Here is a 14,923-nt window from a genome sequence, read left to right on the forward strand (position 1 = left end):
GTGTCTTGTGGGCAGCAGTATAGGTGTGTCTTGCGTTAAGTGTCAGGCCCAAGTGTTACCCGGGCAAGGGTGTACAGTAGACATGTCCTCTCATAGCCTCGTAATGGCGTCTAAGACATATGCCTCTTAGCAGTGGTGATGAGGTGAATCTGTCTTCAGGAAGTGAAGTTGAAATGGACAGAGAAACCAAAAGTGATTCTTGTAAGTGACACTCATGTCACTCACACATGTGCAGTGTGTTGTTCATATTATTATTATTATTATTATTATTATTATTATCCTTTCTACACTTCAAACTTTGTACTTTTAGTGTTTTGCACATTTTACAGTAGAAAGCTGAGATTTAATAAATATGTAATTTTTAAAGCCAAAAAATACGATGCTTTTTACATGTTTTTTTTTGAGAAAAAATGTAATGCTAAAGAGGTTAAACTATTTCAACATTTTGGTTTTGTTTTTTGTTTCAGTTTTGGATTTGTTTTATTGTTTAATTTTAACATTATACTTTCAATATCATTTCAATGCCATTTTGAATTTTTTGAGTGACATTTTTGTCACTGCTATTTTGGTATCATGGTCATGTTGTTTGTGACGTGTGATACCATCATAAAAGAGAGTGACGTGTAGTATTCAGTATTCAAGTGTGACAGAGCAGGTCCAGCTCCATGCTCCCTCTTCCATATTTGGGAGCCTCTTGACCCCGACACAGTCGATAACATAAATGGATGAGCATGGCAGATGGGGATAAAACACACTAAGCAATGGGATGGTGCAAAGTAAAAGTGTTTTTATTAAACAAAAAAAATCAAAGCAATGTTCATATCTAAAAGAAAGTGCACTGTGTACAATAAATAAATAATCCATAAAAGCAGTAAAATCCATGAGATAAAAAGGTTTAAAGGAAGACTGAAATCAGTGTCACAGCAGGTGGGTCATTGTTGTTTTTCTGACCTGGATGAGCTCAACACAGCACCCTCTTCTTCTCCCCAGCTCACCCATAACTCACACAGCTGGCACTTGCATTTGCAGTCCTCTCCTCCTCCTGACCCCCATCTTGGCTGCCTCTGTCAGCATCTGCTAGACTGCTTGGGTTCGGTTGTCTTCTCGTCCTACTTCATGCTCATGCAATCATCCCTTGGATCCCCAGGAAAGATGTCACCTTGATTGTACTTGCTGTTCCCAGAATTGTCAGTGGGCACGATCCACCCCTTGAGCACCAAACCCTTGCTCCTATGTGTGGCTAACAACTGATCTGTTTTTCTCCATGCTGCTGGCTCGACCTGTCTCTCCACCTGCTGCTGTTTTCATGGCCCTTCTCGTCTTTCTCTGTTCTATCCCTTTTTCCTTTCCGTTTTTATATAGCTCCTTGGGCACAGCGCCTCAATCATGTGCTGTAGGAAGTCGATGAAGCAATTGAGAAAGATTGCACCCTCACGTGCATACCACTTGCCCCAATTACCTCACTAACTCCCCGCAGCTGTGCAAGTGGACCCACAGAGACTAACACAGCCAATGGATTATTCTAAAATAAACCTGGGCATTTTTTCAGAGCCGTGGACCTGCTATACCACACCAAGCTTTTAGATAAATTTCAAACATAATGAATTGCCATTGCAATCACTAATACTAGTTAAGGAAATAATTTGTAACTGGTAAAACCTTCATGTTTTGTTTTTTAGAATGAGAGCTGGTTAAACTTTTGCCATTGGTTAATTAGAATATTTACATTCCTGGCTTAAGATCTGAAAATGATTGTTTTTTTAAACTTTCTTTTTATTTGTCTTTTAACTTCTGTGTACTCATCTCTTCACCTTCTTCAAACTTATCATTATAGTCTTCGATCTGCAAATTTCCATCTTGGCCAAAATACATTTAAACTAGTCAGTTCAGTATTTTTACGCTTATCTGGATCTTTTACCAAAAGTCCAAATTGACTAAAGTAGTACTTGTTTTCTGACATTAGAAGGAAGTCCGGCACTGCTTAGGTCAACAGAATGATCATTGAGTTCAGAGAAATACACAAGTTGATGCCAGGCATTTCTACACACTAGAAAATTGGTTTTAATAAGTTCTTTCCTTCATTTTCCAACATATTTTGGACACTGTACTCATTACAGAAGGAAGACAGACATTGTTTAGGTCAACAGAATGATCATTGAGTTCAGGGGAATTCTCCAGTTGATTCCAGGAATTTCTACACTAGAAATTGTTTTCATGAGATCTTTCTTTCATTTTCCAACAGATTTTGGACACTGTTTTACTTGCTTTTTCATCTTATGAAACATGGCCATCATGAAACCACAGGTCATTGGCACATCCACCACATATTTAGGAACTATACGGCATAAACTATTGTGATATGTGACTTTGCTGAAACAAAAATAAAAAAAAAACAGCATTATTTTTGTAATCCTGACAGAAATATACTGCTCAAAAAAATTAAAGGAACACTTTTTAATCAGAGTATAGCATCAAGTCAATGAAACTTCTGGGATATTGATTTGGTCAGTTAAGTAGCACAGGGGTTGTTAATCAGTTTCAGCTGCTTTGCTGTTAATGAAATTAACAACAGGTGCACTAGAGGGGCAACAATGAGATGACCCCCAAAACAGGAATGGTTTAACAGGTGGAAGCCACTGACATTTTTCCCTCCTCATCTTTTCTGACTGTTTTTTTCACTAGTTTTGCATTTCGCTATGGTCAGTGTAACTACTGGTAGCATGAGGCGAAACCTGGACCCTACAGAGGTTGCACAGGAAATCCAACTTCTCCAGGATGGCACATCAATGTGTGTCATTGCCAGAAGGTTTGCAGTGTCTCCCAGCACTGTCTCAAGGGCATGGAGGAGATTCCAGGAGACAGGCAGTTAGTCTAGGAGAGCTGGACAGGACCATAGAAGGTCCTTAACCCATCAGCAGGACTGGTATCTGCTCCTTTGGACAAGGACAAACAGGATGAGCATTTCCAGAGCTCTACAAAATGACCTCCAGCAGGCCACTGGTGTGAATGTCTCTGACCAAACAATCAGAAACAGACTTCTTGAGGGTGGTCTGAGGGCCCAACGTCCTCTAGTGGGCCCTGTGCTCACAACCCAGCACAGTGGAGCTCGATCGGCATTTACCATAGAATACCAGAATTGTCAGGTCCACCAATGGCACCCTGTGTTTTTCACAGATGAGAGCAGGTTCACCCCGAGCACATGTGACAGACGTTGAAGGGTCTGCAGAAGCCATGGAGAATGTTATGCTGTCTGTAACATTATTCGGCATGACCAGTTTGGTGGTGGGTCAGTGATGGTCTGGGGAGGCATATTCATGGAGGGACTCACAGACTTCTACAAGCTAGACAAAGACACCTTGACTGCCATTAGGTATCAGGATGAAATCCTTGGACCCATTGTCAGACCCTACGCTGGTGCAGTAGGTCCTGGTTTCCTCCTAATGCACGACAATGCCCGGCCTCATGTGGCAAGAGTATGCAGGCAGTACCTGGAGGATGAAGGAATTGAAAAATTGAATGGCCTTCACGATCCCCTGACTTAAACCCAATAGAACATCTGTGGGACATTATGTTTCGGTCCATTAGGCGCCGCCAGGTTGCTCCTCAGACTGTACAACAGCTCAGGGATGCCCTCATACAGATCTGGGAGGAAATGCCACAAGACACCATCCGTCGTCTCATTAGGAGCATGCCCCGACGTTGTCAAGCATGCATACAAGCTCGTGGGGCCACACAAGATACTGAAAAGCATTTTGAGTAGCAGAAATTAAGTTTTTGAAAAAATGGACTAGCCTGCCACATCTTCATTTCACTCTGATTTTAGGGTGTCTACACAATTGAGCCCTCTGTAGGCAGAAAACTTTTATTTCCATTAAAAGACTTGGCATCCTTTTGTTCCTAAGACATTGCCCTGTCGTTATTTGTATAGATATCCAACTTCATATTGAGATCTGATGTATCTAATGTGTTTCTTTAAAGTGTTCCTTTAATTTTTGTGAGCAGTGTAGTTTTCATTAATACAGATGTGTTAATTCTGAAAGTACAGTAAATGGTTCTTTGCTTTTGTTGTAGAGCCTAATCCAGTGATCATGTATTTAGTACTGCCAGCTAGGCTGAAATGGCTAGCTTTGAAATGCAAGAGAAAAACAACAGCATAAAGAAAACCCTGGGAACAGCAACTACATTGAGAATAAAATGTGTTTCTAAAGCTGTAAGGAAGTTTAACTAACCATTGATCAATTATGCTACGTTTTTATTTAAAAAAATCTACACTCTAATTTAAATATTGGGTTGCAAGGAAGTGGAACCTATCCAGGCACCATACAGGGAATGCAAAAACCAACCCTTAACAACTATTGCAAAGCACCATCTCAAACCTACGACACTGACACTCTTGTCAGTTGAATTTACTGTCACCAATTAGCCTAAAAGATACTGAAGGTAAACTAATGTCCCCACAGAGTGTGTAGAATGTATCAACTCCACACACAAGGATTATCTATGGTAGAATCTGAACCTATTTTCAGTGCCATGGTTTTTATTAATCCACTATATTCATTCTTAACAAAAAACGCCCTTTTCCTAATTCGTTAGTTATTTCCAAAATCAGTTTTACAACTGTGTAAGACTTTGTAAACTTTTTAGGATAATTTATTTTGCTGAACTTTTCAAGAACATTGGATCTCGGTTTGCATTATTAAGGCAATTGGTAGCAGGAGAACAAGTTTCAGGCAGGCTGTAAATTCAAACTAATTTTCTGATTTAGTATTTATGGTATTCATTGGTAATTACTCTTCACTAGAAAGGTGATTTTTTTTTCATTTTAGTTTTTTACAGATTTGATTTCACTTCTAAATCCTAACCACTAAAGAACAGAAAATATTATCCTCTTACATAAAATAATAATAGGCAAGTAAGCTTAACATGCATCACAGATAATTTAATGGAAGGAATTAATAAGGAAAAGATTAAGCAGCATATGTCTAGAACAGGAGTATTAGCAAATACTCAACATGGCTTCAGATGAAGAAGGTTGTGCCTCACTAATATGATGGAATTCTATGAAGAAGCAATAAAAGTATACAAAGAGGTGCATGTGATACTATTTACTGCATCTTGATTTTCAGAAGGCTTTTGATAAGATACATGTGAAAGGTTAGTGTTCAAACTAAAGAAGTGGGAATTCAGGGCACAATGTGTAGGTGGGTACAAAATTGTCTCAAACACAGAAAGCAAAGGGTTATGGTCATCTTTTTCAGAATTAGGTGATGTTAAAAATGCAAATGATTTGGGCAAAAATATGATAGATAAGATTGACAACTTTGCAGACGATACCAAACTAGGTGAAAGAGCCAATAATGTAGAATCGGCTAAATTGTTGCAGGACTTGGGGAGCATACAGGCTTGGGCAGATGAAATTTAATGTAAGGAAATTTAAGGTGTTACATGTAGGAAGTAGAAATGTTATATTTGAATACATAATGGGTGTGGGTCTGAAATTACACCTTATGAATAAAATGTAGGAGTCCTAGTGGACTTGTCACTATCTACATCAACACAGTCTATAGAAGTCATTAAGAAAGATAATTGTTTTTTAGGTTATTTATCACGATGTTTGGAGTAAAAGTTAAGGGAGGTTATTCTTAAGCTTTATAATGCACCAGTGAGGCCTCACATATGAGTACAGTTTGGGCTTCCATATTACAAAAAAGGCATAGCAACACTAGAGAAAGTCCAGAGGAGAGTGACTAGGCTAATTCCAGGACAAAGAGATATGAGTTATGATGAGAGCCTGAAACAGTGGAACCTTTTCGATTTAAGCAAACGAAGATAAAGAAGTAACATGACTTAAGTATTTAAAATTATGAAGGGAAATAATGCTTTGGATTACAGATGTTACTTTAAAACAGATTCTTCAACATGACTATGTAGAGATATTTGGAAACGTGTTAAGGGCAGATTTCACACAAATGTTAGAAAGATCAAACAAAGAACCATAGACACATGGGATAAATGATCAAGTCGTCTGATGAAGAATAGAAATTTAGGGACCCTCAAATATTGACTTGATGTTTTCTAGACAAGGTCAATGGGATAGATGAGCTGGTTTGACTGAATGGCTTTGTCCTCATCACAGTTTTTCTATTGTTTTAGGAAGAATACATCTACACCCAATGTTTTACATTTTCTGTATTCTTCAAAAAATTCTGTATCAATAAAAGTGCTATTATTGCTCAAAACTGTAGCCAATTCAATTTAAAGATTATAGTTAAGGTACCTGATAATGTAGACATCTGGAAACATGAATCTGGGGCATACCTTTTTCTAAATATAATTTAAATATAAAGTTGTCTTTTCACATATAACGGATCAATATTCCTTTCTTACATACAGGTTTCTTTATTTGAAATTGATGCAGAATTATAATGTGTGGTATAACCTAATTATGATACACAAAAGTTTACAGTATTCAGCCAGAAATGACTAATTTAACTGGTCCCAGATTTTAGTAAGATACTTTAATAAATTTTTTATTTTCTGCATTACATATGCTGGCCAATGGGGGCGGAGGGGGGTCATTCTGCAGTTTGGTTTTTGTTGCACTGGGTGTAATTTTTAATTGTTCATACATCTTTTTGTTACATTTGTCTTTCTTTTTCTTGGACCAACAAGAACTTGGAACAAGGTTTGAACTTTCACATTACCCAGTAAGAAGTGATTTGATGGCAGAAATAAAAATGTTTATAACATGAAACCTTATTAAAATATTACTAACAGCAGTTTATAATAAACCAAACTTGTTTTGTCTAAAGTACCAGCCACAAAAATCCTTCATTTTAGTGTTCTACATGTAGTAGTAAAATTAAGGGAGATGGCACCGGCAAATAAATTTTTGCTATTAACAAGAATTCATGGCTAGATCATTAGCCTTCAAACTGTGAATTAAATTTTTATTATGTCTGCTAAGGACATTAGCTGGGTGGTGACCTGAAACATGTTGAGGCATAATTGCTCTATATGAAATTTGTATTTATGATATAAAAATATCTGCAGTTAAAGCTTTCAATACACTTACTAAAGAGATGGCATGTAAAAGTATTTTCAATAGGTGGAAGAGCAATGAACAATTTTAATAGGGGATGGATCTTAAAGAATATATCCTACCAAAGCATATCTCTCCGTGAACAGATTTTCTGCACAATGATAATAAGTTTCTTTCTCACAATACTAAAGGATATCAATATAAATCAATATCATTGGCCATGCAACCTTCATTATTTTATTACTAGCTCCCTCTTTCAGACTAAACATCTAGTTTCTGCTTCCTTATGAAAATAAAATCTTACACCTGCCCAGTCTAAGTAATTTTAACCTAAAATCAATTTTATCGGACCTACTTGTTTAACAAAACACTTAAACAAAAATCGACTACACTGCCATAAATAGCCAGACTAGTTTGTGAGACTCAAAGACTATGCTTTTGATGCGGTCGTGAGCAACACTGGAGCACCACAATGAACAGTCCTGTCTTCTTTTCTCTTCACTCTGTATATCTCTGACTATAAATATAATACCAGGTGATGTCACTTACAGTAATTCCCTGCTGATTCTGAACTTATGGGGTATATATATAAGGGGGATGAGATGGAATATAGCAGCCAAGGGGAGAATTTTGTTTCTTGGTGCAAAGAGAACTGTCTGCATCAAAACATCAGCAAAATATAGGGAGTACACGTAGAGGTGGTCCACTCCTACAAGTACTTGGGGATCCACATCAATGACATGTTAGTATGAACACAGAAACACTGCATACGAAAGGGCAGAGCGGGCTCTTTATCCTTAAGAGACTGCATTCCTTTCATATGGGAAGTGACATCCTCCACATCTTCTACAATTCTGTGATGGCCAGTGCAATCTTCTATGCTGTGATGTGCTGGTCTGGTAACATGAGTTCAAGAGAGACCCACCGAATTAACAAGCTAATTAAAAGGGAAGGCTCAGTTATGGGATGCACTCTGAACCCCCCGGAGGAAGTATTAAAGGAGTGAATTAAAACATTAAAATGAGTGCCATTATGAACTTTCTTTTGGCTAAAACAAACAGAATTTTCCTTTGGCTAAAACAAATTTCAAAAGAATAAGTCCAACCCAAAAGATGATTAAATAATATTAGGGCTGATCAAATCTAAAGCCGAAAATGTTTGAGTAGACCCATCATTGAGTAGGACAATTTGCATGAGACAGCTGAATTTTAATTCTTGAACAGATACCCTAGTTTTTTTTTTTCTTCCATATTATACATCAGTCTTTTTAGGGAACACATTCTGTGCAGATTGACTTGTTTCACTTCACATAAGAATGCACATCAGATTAAAGCCATACAGTTTCTTTAAAATGCATGAATCCATAAATCTCAGGGCTGTCATTTTTGTCACAGTGAAGTGCACACTGTGAATAAAGTTTTACACGCCTTACCATTATAACATCATCAGCTTAAGAAACTACCAATGTATTTGGCAAATAATTAACCTAGATTTTTTCAGAAAAATGTATTTTCTGAAAAAAAAAATTAAACAGGTCAGTGCATACAGTATCAGAGTAATTGGGATCAGAAATAAAGTACAGCAGTCTTTTTATCAAAACATTAATCACTTTTTTATACCTACTGCAATAGTGTTCTTTCTAACTTAGGGTTTGGCTTTCCTATAGTATTGACTGTTATGATCAAAGCCTTTTTTTTGCTGTGCTACTCCACTGTGCTCAACATGACATGGAATTTCTCCACAGCTGGGTACTGCACATATGGAACAGATTTTTTTCAGGTTAGATTTTTACCAATGAATTGAAAAAAAAAAATCTATAAAATATTTTCAGTCACTTCATAACAAAATAAAGTGATGCAGGTACCATGATTTTAACTATTTTTATTATTGCATTTACAAGCTGTCTTAATTTACTGCTTTATTTTCTTTGTTGTTTTATTTTTTTTTTCCTTGGTAGAAGTGTAAAGTATGATTTAAATTAAGAGGGTTGGAATAACCCAGTCTGTCCATTATGTTTGTCCAATTTAATCATTTCTTATATGAAATATAAAATTCATCTTACACTCGTCTCTGACACACAACATTTTAAAACACATTCAATATCTTCATGGGGCATACATTAAAACACTATACATGGAAATAAGGAGAATAGCATAGGAAAGTGCAATACAAATGTTTGGAGAAATAATGAGGTAAGAAGGTGATCCCTGGTATTTACCCTGAGATATGAAAAGCTGGAGCACTGTTGATTATGTATTGATACAGTTTGTACAATCCAGTGAGAACCTTGTGAAAAAGATAGGATTTATGAAAAATATATCTGTGCTGCCAGCAGCATGTTGGATATCACAACCAGTGCCCCTCTCAGCAATAAAGAACATTAAAAGAAATGAATGTGGCCAGAAGTGTACATTCCTCAGTTGATGTGGTTATATTTGCCATACATTTGCCTGTTTATTACGGATAACCTTTTTTGCTTCTGCAACGTAAGGGTTTCTGATTTCTGGTAGCCACTGTTTATCAGATTAGCTTTAAGATGTACATGCAGCATATCCACATATCTAAACTCTATTTGCTGTTACTATGCCATATACTAATACAACAGTCAAAAATGCAGAAACATTTTCCAAATGTGTGGAACCAAGTACCTGCAGTGGTCTACATGTGTCTGTCCGTCTCTTCTGTCACCGTCACCATATATATGTAGTGACCGAGACGGTGGCTGCTCGATATTCCTGCCATTTGTCATGCTGTTCGTTACCAGTGGCTGAACACAGAAACTCTGTTAAATACTCTGTTAAACAGTATTTCAATGAGAACCAAACACACTGAAGTCCTGTGTGGGATCAGCAGCACTTGGAACATTCTTAGAACACTTAAAGCTGAGCCTTCACTTACGCTTTGACTCTCTCTATTGTCAGTCTTTGACGAGGAAAGCTTTGTGTTCTTTTAACCTGAAGAAGCAAACTAAAGCAGGACGATTGCTGCGACTTGTCGTATGTGCAGTGTGTCTGTGTGCTGAAGAAAAATTTGTATTTTGAATAAAGCCTTGGGACTGCATTTGTCTTTTCAACAATAAAGTTATTTTACTAGACTTGCCTTCCTATCTCTGGTGTAACTCTGTGACCCAGATTTACAAACATACAAGTTACACCAGACAGACATTTAACTGAGACACTGTGAAAGTAAAAATCAGAGCCAATTCTAAGAGTGTCATTGAGCTGGCTTAATCTTGGTTCTCTAATGAAAATATGCAGACTTAATAAATAAATAACATAAATAATAAAAAAGACTTTATGACTAACACTTTCTGAACGCCACCATACTAATCCACCCTGCCCCTTACAACTTCCTACTCCATCCCATCCCTTCACCAGCTACACAACATATTGTCTTTGATTCATGTATGTGTAATCATTTTCCTCTGATGATGACACTTGACATGTTGTTGAAAGCTTTGGAATAAAAACTATTTTAAGGAACGTGATTCATTTTCTCCCTTTGTGGATCTCCAGCTACGTATCTTGTATATAAATGTCTACGAGTGGAAGTGTGTGTGTCTGTCCAGCCCGGAAGTGAGAGGTGGAGTCGGGGTAGGGGCTCCACCTCTGAGGATACTCAAGAGAGGCGAGCACATCGGCAAAACAAAACCTCCAAAGAAAGAGTCACTTGCTTGGCCGCTAAAGAAGCAAGGCGAGCACATTGGCCAAACGGTATCCCTTTTACTTTTCCTCCCGCTGCTAATATAGAAGCAAGGGGAGCACGTCAGCAAAAGGAAACATCCTAAGAAAGACAAAGTTGCTTAGCCGCTAATACACAAGCGATGCGAGCATGTTGGCAAAAGGAAACCTCCTATAGATAGATGCCCAGAGTAACTTCCTATCAATTACCTGACATTTCTGCATTTCATTTTTTTTCTAATGATTTCATTAGTTTCTAGGACCTCAGGCTTTTTAAAGCACGGGCATACACAGCTAGTTATATATATTAAATGATATATTTTACATATTATAAATGTTTTATATAGATAGGGGTGGGCAAAATCAGGTTTACAGCTGTTCATATGGAAAAAGACATGCAAGTTATTATTGCTACACTCAAGCACACATTAATAACAGTAAAAAGACAAACAATATAAATAAATAATACAGTAATTAATAAAGAAATAATAATACAAGAATAAACTGTTTTGTGTACTCATGACCGTAAACCCCTGTATATGTAAATGGAAGCCCAAGCTCTATAAGCTGTCAAGCTATTTACAATATCACTAACATGGCCAGTAAAAATAACATGCGCTAAGGTGCTTCTTTATTATATGCACTGGCCTAACTGCAAGTTGTTCTCACAGCAGCCATGATGCCATGAAGGAAAACACTTGATCAGGAATAATTTCTGATATTCATGTCATTTAAATATAGCTCAGCTGTTATCAAAGACTCAGTGCCATGAGAATACACTGAGTAGTACCAATCCATGGATTCATAGGGCCTTGAGCTATTCTGATCTTTCCATTCATGTAAATCAGCAAACTAGATGTTTTTGCAGGCCTCTAGTATTCCTCTTTCCTTAGCTTAATAAATCTGCACTTTCTTGTTTTCTGTTGACAGGAGTATAACTAAAAAGGTCATTAGCTGCCATGTTCTATCTATGAAAAAACAGGAGTTGTACATTCTTTTTTTTATCATTTTTTTCACTGAAACCAGACAACTAACAGGAACAAGGCCAATATCAACCAACAAATTAAAAGAAAGAAACAGATATTGAAATCAACCCTCATCTTAATTCTCCACACCAGCGTTCAAAATGCAATAAGAGGATCTCCATTTTAAAGTTGCCCGCTACAGAACGCAACCCAAAAAAAAACACTACTGAGAAGGGGAGATGAGGAAATTAATCTTAGAATTATGGCAAAATAGTCACATTGCAGATCGCTACCTGACATTGGAGACAGGTGACCTATTAATCTGTGCCGCAGAAAGTTCAATCAAGATGAGATCAAAGGAAGAGATTTTCTAAAAGTTAAAAAAAGAATAAGATTCCCAACAGGTTTTGGCAAAACGCTGTATATATCACTAACTCTAGCTCATCTACCACCATGCACAAGATCTTACAGAGTTTGTTGGCTGATTTCATCAAAAATATCTTTATAACTATAAGAAGCACTATTTCCTGTGTTTTTCTGAGTTTGTAATCCATCCTCAATATAGCATTTTGCTGCTTTTTCTGTGTCTTGCTGGCAGTATCTCATGTCTGAAATGCTAGCTTCAAATATTCATGAACTTTTAAAGCTTCTCCAAAAGACATGTACAACTTTTGGTATCTGCCTTCCAGCTTTACACAGCTTTATTTGCCCATATGATGCCGTCAATAACTGAGCAATCATTTACGTCAGAGAGGGCAGAAATACTTCAAAAAGGAGTTAATTAAAGTTTATTAAAGCAAAACATGAATTATAAAGGGTTTGTAATAGGAGTTTCACTTTTCCAAAAGAACCATTAAAGGAATTACAGACAGAGAGTGGTTCTTGGAGAGAAAATGAAAGCAATTATTGTTCCAGAAGTGAAATGTTTTTAAATATCTGTTTATTTACGTATTTACCATGGATTGACACATAGTTAGTGCACAATGCCCCATGCATGTTTTCTTAGATAGATCAAACAAAATCAAGACTGGTCTTCAATATACTGTATTTACAAACTTTTCCTTTATGGGAAACCTGTTTGCAATCTTTCAGCAGGAATGCATCCAGTTTTGTACATTTCATATGAGGGTCCAGCATTAAGCATTAAAAAATATATGTTGTTAATTACTTGAAATTAACACTACCTAGCTGAGTATTTGGGTACACAATTGGCTTATTGATGCTTGATAAATTATACACATCCAAAATCAATATATATATATATATATATATATATATTTAAAGATGTATAATAAGAAATGCAAACTCTCCCATGGCTATTGTGCTTTAGTTTCAGAGGCATTTAACTTCAAAAATTAGGCAAGTTATTAAAACACCATTTTAAACCTGAAAGGAAAGGCTTCCATGGCCTCAAAATCAAAGCAGAATGTAAACAGATACCAAAGTACGCTGCATTAAATTAACCATAAAGTACCTTGCAGACTAAATCTAGCAATACAGGTCATCATTCTTATTTTGAAAAGGGCACAAACTTCTTAAATGTTCTAGACACTTTTTGTGTCAATGATACTTATTAAAATGGATCTCAGATATCCCATTTGTCATGTTTATTACAGCTAAATAAATGTGGTGAGGTACTGGATACAGTATCAGCTTACTACTTTTTTACACTTTGGCAATTACTGTTACACTACTCTGTACTTCTCAAATTGCCAGAAGAAAATTGATTGCACTGTCTGAGCTATTTTTATGGCTTGCATATGAATCTTACCTGTATGACTTGCAACCAAAAATGTTTTCCATGATGAGGTTCTCAGGCTGAAAAAATCGGAAATTCATTTCATCAGACTAGCCCAATAACAGAAAGGTGCTGAATTTAAAGCTAACACTGCATGTAAATGCAGGTGAACAACTAGCCAGCAAGCAAAAAATTTCTTTTCTCTGTAAACCTAAGACTCTGATGGTTCACAGAAGCAGAAACATATTGCTGTAATGCATGTCTGCTCTAGTGACATGGCCCAGATATTTAAACGGGAAGCTTGTTAAAGTTTTCTCTAGAGAAAAATTGCATAACTGCAGGTGTGCTGTTGCAGCTGGTCTCTAAGCCTGAAGGCTGTGTTACTGCTTCCAGTAAGAGATCTGCTAGAAGCTATCAGCACAGATTTTGTTTTTTGTACAATGCTCTTTATGCAGCTTACTAAATGATTCTTGTTCCCTCATTAAAAAAATATACATATATATAAATAAAAAGAACTGTGGTATAAGGGTAAATGAATTTTGGGAGCTGTGATTACAGAACACTTGAGCATTAATGCATCTCAATCCTCTCCTAAAAAGTAATTCTTGTATAATTGCAGGTAAGAACCTTTAAAGATGGGATATCATGTTCTGGTAAAAAATTAATAAATGTACATTATTGACAAAGCACTAGAAAACATGAAAGCTTAACAGTCAAAGAAACATTTTACTTTAGGTATCCATTCTAACAGTTAACAGTCTATAAATATTTAATTAACAATAACATATTACTATATTACAAATGGTGAGACCCCAGAAATATGTTTTTTTGTATTGTGCTATTAAATATCACAAATGTGTTTACAAGTATTTAACTTGACAAACAGTACAATGAAGGTAATTTATTATATTAGTTATATGTGGGGCAGCATGGTGGCACAGTGTGAGGACACCTGCCTTTCAGCAAGAAGACTAGGGTTTGCATCCCAGGTCCTCCCTGTGTGGAGTTTACATGTTCTCTGCATGTCTACATTGGATTTTTGTCTATTGTTGATGGTAAGTCAATTGAGCAAATATTGTAAAGAACAGCAAACAATTCTATTAAACATTTTATTAGACCTCCTTAAATTTATACACATTTTTCTGGACAAAGGGTTAAAAATAATAACTAAGTGAGGTATAATGAATGCCATAAAATGCATACATATTTAACATAATATAAAAGCAAGTAGAAAGACAATAAAGCATATCAGATATTTCAAGATTAATTTATTATTAGTATTATCATAGTTAGGAAAGTGTTTACATAGTGCTAATAGATAAATGCAGGTAAAACAGACAATAGCTTTGTATAATGTTAACGTTTCTCCCCTACACTGTGCAAATTGAAGAGTTGCATAGTGTAGGGGAGAAATAATCTCCTCAGTCTGTCAATGGAGCAAGACAGTGACAGCAGTCTGTTGCTGAAGCTGCTCCTCTGTCTGGAGATGATACTATTC

General features: G+C 36.4%; 1 long non-coding RNA gene across 1 annotated transcript in view; it reads right to left on the minus strand.

The window, feature by feature from the left end:
- Positions 1-13,677, minus strand: part of LOC120530020 — an 82,701-nt gene extending 69,024 nt beyond the window's left edge. The window contains exon 1 of the long non-coding RNA XR_005633874.1: positions 13,459-13,677. This is a non-coding gene — a long non-coding RNA (uncharacterized LOC120530020). The remainder of the gene's footprint in view (positions 1-13,458) is intronic.
- Between the last annotated feature and the right edge of the window lie 1,246 nt (positions 13,678-14,923).

The sequence above is a fragment of the Polypterus senegalus genome, chromosome 5, assembly GCF_016835505.1.
Source record: "Polypterus senegalus isolate Bchr_013 chromosome 5, ASM1683550v1, whole genome shotgun sequence".
Lineage (NCBI taxonomy): Eukaryota > Metazoa > Chordata > Cladistia > Polypteriformes > Polypteridae > Polypterus > Polypterus senegalus.